This window comes from Carcharodon carcharias, chromosome 26 (genome assembly GCF_017639515.1).
Source record: "Carcharodon carcharias isolate sCarCar2 chromosome 26, sCarCar2.pri, whole genome shotgun sequence".
Taxonomy (NCBI): Eukaryota; Metazoa; Chordata; class Chondrichthyes; order Lamniformes; family Lamnidae; genus Carcharodon; species Carcharodon carcharias.
Genome location: NC_054492.1, coordinates 19,328,959 through 19,334,958, shown reverse-complemented (window position 1 = coordinate 19,334,958; position 6,000 = coordinate 19,328,959).

Here is a 6,000-nt window from a genome sequence, read left to right as displayed (position 1 = left end):
GATATTGTGGTTATGTTATGATATTAACACTGCTTTAAATGTAACAACATTGTTTGGAATCCTGTCTGATGTAACATTTGAATTTGATTACTGCTTTATTTTGGCAGTAATCCCATTCCTGGTGTAATTACTGCAAGTTTGCATTCTCCACGGGGAATTTTAACAGTTCTATCGAGTTTATATATGACAACAAAGACAAACTAAGGATCATTAGTTATTTTTGCACTTCTAAATAGATCCAAATTTAAAGCCTGATTTAGTAGCTCCTGCACTGAGGGAATAATAATGACAAATCTGTAATACATATTGGACTGTAACTTCGGAGCTCCCCAGCATCGAATTTGGGAATACCCCAAAGATGTGCTGGGAAATCCATCTGGGAAGTTCCCAGGTGAGTGTTTGCAATTGTGAGGAAGTGCTACCTTCCTCTGGACAATTGTGCTATGCTGGAAACCATCCGAAAATTCATTTTAAATCGTAACTGTCGGATGGTTCCACCGGGGTTACACCAACAGTTACTCAGAAAAAGTTAGAAGAATTAAAACCTCTTCTAACTTCTGAGTAACTATTGTAAAGATCCAGACCAACCCCATGGGACTCGCCCCACACCCCTGACCTCCCCCAGCCCACAGGACTCCCCCCACGCCTCCAACCTCCAACACCCCTCCAAACCCCTGACATCCAACACTCTCAACCATCCTGACCTCCGATCCCCCACGCCTGCAACATCTGATCCCCCATTCCCCTGACCTCCGATTACTCCCCCAACCTCCAACAACCCAACCACCCTCCCACCCTCGCTGGACTGCCCCCACCATAGACTTCCCAATCCCTGTCACTCCCACCCCACCAAATCTTCAGCTGACCTCTGCCCCCGACACCCCCATGATCCCTCCCAGACCTCTGAACCCCCAGACCTCCCCCCGATACCCCCCGGACCTTGGACCAACCTCCCACAATCCACCCCGGACCTCCAACTGCCATTTCCGCCCAACCTCGGAGCCCCCATCCCCTCCCGCCCGTGCCTTGACCAACCCCTCCAGCCAGACTTCCTATACCCCCACTGGACCTCTAACGAACCCCCAGACCCCATTACAAACTTCTGGCCAATCCCCCTGCACCCCCGGACCTCTGACTGACGCCCCACCCCACCCCTGTGATCCACAAACTGTCCCCCTGGACACACCCACCCCCCAAATCCTATCCATGTAACTTAGAGCTTTACCTTCCTCCAGCCTGTCAATTTCTCTGGCCCTTTAAATGTACCTGCTTCATGGCAGCAAATGCTGTAGAAAAGGGGATGTGGCCTCTTTGAATTCACTGGAGCTACACTTTGCTGGGGCCTGCGGGGAGTCTTTCAATGCAGGCCCCAGGCAGCTCCAGTGAACGGAAATGGCAACATAATTTTCATGACCTGGAAAATAGGTATTTATTTCTTCTAATTCCCGTAGGCCAGTACAGCTAGTCAGGAGGGGGAGGCGATGGTGTTGTGGTATTGTCGTTAGACTGGTAATTCTGAGATCTAGGGTAATTCCCTGTGGACCCAGGTTCAAATCCCACCATGGCAGATGGTGGAATTTGAATTCAATAATAATAATTTTTAAAAATCTGGAATTAAAAGACTAATGATCCATTGTCGATTGTTGTAAAAAAAAACCCACCTGGTTCACCAATGTCCTTTAGGCAAGCAAATCTGCAGTCCTCACCTGGTCTGTCCTACATGGGCCTCCAGACCCACAGCAATGCGGTTGACTCTTAAATGACCTCTGAACAAGTGAGGGACAGGCAATAAATGCTGGTCTAGTCAGTGATGCCCACATCCCATGAATGAGTAAAAAAAAAAGTTAGGGCCCATTGTGCTATATGTAGCACAGGAGAGAGATGATGGCCCAGATCTAGGTTGGAATCCCTATTTCCGACCCAGGTCACACAAAAACTTACCCACTTATCTTCCTAAGATTTGTCGGGCCCATATTCCGATGGAGGATCCTTCTAAACCCATACTGTGATCCTTGCAGGGAGCAGCATGGAGAATTTTCATAGAAGCCTTGCCGCCTTTTTTTGCAGCTCTAGCTGTGTATTCCGGTCAGTTTAAATGTCCCAAAGCCGCTTTGAAAAGCTATGGAGAGAAGGTAAATATGTAAGATAAGTGCATGAGAGGGTAGGGTGGCAACAGAGTGGGTGGGTAGGTAACGTGACAGGTGGATGAGTGAGGGGATAAGTGTGGCAAGTAAGTGGGTGAGGGGTAGGTGGCAAGTAAGTGAATGAGGGAATACGGTGGCAGGTGGTTGAGTGAGGGTGTAGGGTGGTAAGTAATTGGGTGTTTGGATCGGGTGGCAGGCGGTGGGTGAAGGGACAGGATGGCAGGTGAGGGGGTAGGGTGGCAGATAAGTGGGCAGGTGGTTGAGTAGTCGGGGGGGTCAGGGTGTGATTGTCAAGGGGTTGAGCACTTGGGGGATAGTAGGCGGATTGGAGGGTAGTCGAGTGGTCCACATGGGAGCCTGGTGGCAGTGGGAGGCAGTGGATCGGTTGTATAGTTACCCGGGAGTTAGAACTGGTTTTAATCCTTTTAGCTTTTCCTGGGTAATTATTCTGGTAAGTCTCCGACTCTAACTCAGAGTTTCGGAGGATCCCAGGTGCAGGGGAGTTGCCCATCGGAAGTCCAAACTTCCTTGGCAATTCTCATGTCATCAGTGCATTGGGACTTCCAAGAGGTCCCCCAGCTCATCTTTAGGGTCTTTGGGGTGTGAGCATCCAGAGATCAGAAGTTCTGGGCTGATGTAGTTGAGGGGTAAAATACAAAGCCTATTCAGTTGGAATTAATGAGTAAAGGAGTTATTCTGCTTTGTCCACCAAATAATGGGAAGGAGATAGGGACGGGCAAATTTGCAGGCAAATTAAGAAAAATGCAAGAACCACCGAGTAATGATGAGGAGGACTTCAATAATCCTAGTATAGGCTGGGTTAGTAACAGTTTAAAGGGTAAAGAGGGGATGGAATTCCTGCAATGTGTACAAGAGAACTTCCTTGATCAGTGTTATTCCAGCCCATTGAGGAATTAAGCAATGCTGGATCTAGTTCTGAGGAATGAAGTGAGGCAAGTGGGACATGGTTCAGTGGGAAACTATTGGGCAACAGTAATCATAACATCATTTTGCTTAGAATAGTTATGGAAAGGAAAAGGCACAATCAAGTGTAAAAGTATTTAACTGGAGGAGGGATAATATCAGTGAGTTGAAAATGGATTTGGCCCAGGTGGATTGGAATCAAAAACTGGTAGGCAAAATAGTAGTAGCAAAACGGGAGGTTTTCAAAAGGAGATGATTTTGGTGCAGAGTAGACATATTTCCATCTTTGGGAAGGAAGGGTATCCAAAGCCAGAAATGGCCATTCAGCCCAACCAGACCATGCCAGTATTTATGCTTCTTGTGAGTCTCTTCCCATCTTTTCTCATCTAAATCTGTCATCGCATTCCCTTCTCCCTCATATGCTTGTCTTGTTTTCTCTTAAAAACATCTATGCTATTCACTTCAGCCAGTTCCTGTGGTTGCAAGTTCCACATTATTACTGCTTTTTTTTGGTGAAGAAGTGGCTTCTGAATTCCCAATTGTTTTTCTTGGTGACTATCTTATATTGATAGCCTCTAGTTACCCTCTTCCCCACAAGAGGAAACACACTCTCTTTGTAGTCACTCTCTCAAAACCTTTCATAACTCTAAAGATCTCTATTAGGTCACCTTTCAAGCTCCTTTATTCAAGAGAAAAGAGACCCAGCCTATCAATCCTTTCCTGATAAGTGTACCTACTCATTCCTGCTATCATAGTTGTCTGCAGCCTCTCCAGTGCCTCTGTATCTTTTTTATAATATGGCAACCAGAACTGCACGCACTCCTCTGAGTTGCTGCAGTATTGGTGGTGACGGAGCAATGATCCTGTTTTGGCATCTAAACTTGGGATATGCAACAGAATTTGGGTGTTGTCATTTAACTCAATTATATAAAGAATTTTGTAACATGATTTCCTCCCATGCTTTCGAATGAAATCCTGAGGTCATTCTCATCTATTGCAATTGTCAAGTGTAGGCCTTTGGTTTCCATTTTCTTTCCACGTCTTGGTGAATTTGAGCTGAATGAAAGTAGGGCAGAATTTTGAAATTTGACTATGTTTGCAGTGTTTTCCCAGAGTGTAATAATATATTTCAATAGTGGTAGTATTCAGGCCATCCTATTGCAGAAGCCTTGAAGTAGAAAATAAGTGGTTTCATTCATTATACGTTGTTCATTCATATTCAGTGATCTGAGGAATCCGAAGGGCATTTGACAGATCCAGGTACATGAAACTGTTCAGCAGTAGATATTTTCATTCACTACCTTGCAGTAACCTAAGTAAATAGTTCTCCAACATATTCGGCCAGTGGAATGAGCTAACTAAGAAAAACAAACTTCCCCCTAAGTGTGCAAACAACACTATTGTGAGATCCTCCTTGAACTCAGGCTTAAACCCTTAACAAGAAGAGCAATTTTCCTGTCAATTTTAGTTAAATTCTGCCTGATGTGAAGTGCATCTAAAATTTATCTCGCTTAATTAGCATCTTTGAAAAGGAACTGGTTGGCAAAGCTTTTCATATTTATTTACAAATGCACAACACAATGATGCAATTTGCAGTGAATTGATCCATCATAACAAGAATGACACACAACTCTTGAGCCCTTTTCTTACTTATCAAACAAAAGGAAAGAATTCCTTTCCAAGCAGCACTTTTGAGTGTACCTGCACCAGATGGACTGCTGCAGTTCAAGAAGCCAGCCCACCATCACCTTCTCAAGGACAATTAGGGATAGACAACAAATGCTGGCCTTGATGCTCACATCCCATGGAAGAAATTTTTTTTTAACTCCCAAGTCACAGCCTAGAAAATTGTCAACATTGCACTACTTTAACTAGTGTAAAACAAATGCCAATGTCTAATATGATTGGAGATGTGTGCAAATATTTGCCTTGGAAGTACTCTGCCTGCCATTTGGATAAAGGATCCAGTATTAGCATTTCGGACGGCCCGCTTCTACCTCCTACCCAAAATCCACAAACAGGACTGTCCAGGCAGACGGATCATGTCAGCCTGTTCCTGCCCCACGGAACTCATTTCTTGCTATCTTGACTCCGTTCTCTCTGCCCTTGTCCAGTCCCTTCCCACCTACATCCGTGATTCCTCTGACATCCTACATCATCTCAACAATTTCCAGCTCCCAAGCCCCAACCGCCTCCTCTTCACCATGGATGTCCAATCCCTCTACACCTCCATCCCCCACTGGGATGGTCTGATGGCTCTCCACTTCTTCCGCGAACAGAGGCCCGAACAATCCCCATCCACCACTACTCTCTGTCTGGCTGAACGTGTTCTCACACTGAATAATTTTTCCTTAAACTCCTCTCACTTCCTCCAAGTAAAAGGTGTGGCTATGGGTACTTGCATAGGCCCCAGCTATGCCTGTCACTTTATGGGTATGTGGAACATTCCTTGTTCCAGTCCTACTCCGGCCCCTTCCTACAACTCTTTCTCCGGTACATCGATGATTACTTCGGTGCTGCTTCATGCTCTCATCTGGACCTGGAAAAATTTATTAATTTTGCTTCCAAGTTCCATCTCTCCAGCAATTTCACATTGTCCAGCTCTGACACTTTCCTTCCCTTCCTTGACTTCTCTGTCTCAATTTCTGGTGATAGACTGTTCACCAATATCCATTGCAAGCCTACTGACTCCCACAGCTACCTCGAATACAGCTCCTCACACCCCGCTTCCTGTAAGGACTCCATCCCGTTCTCTCAGTTCCTTTGCCTCCGTCGCATCTGTTCTGATGATGCCACTTTCAAAAACAGTTCCTCTGACATGTCTTCCTTCTTCCTTAACCGAGGTTTTCCACCCACGATGGTTGACAGGGCCCTCAACCATATCCGGCCCATCTCCCACGCATCCGCCCTCACAGCTTCCTCTCCCTCCCAG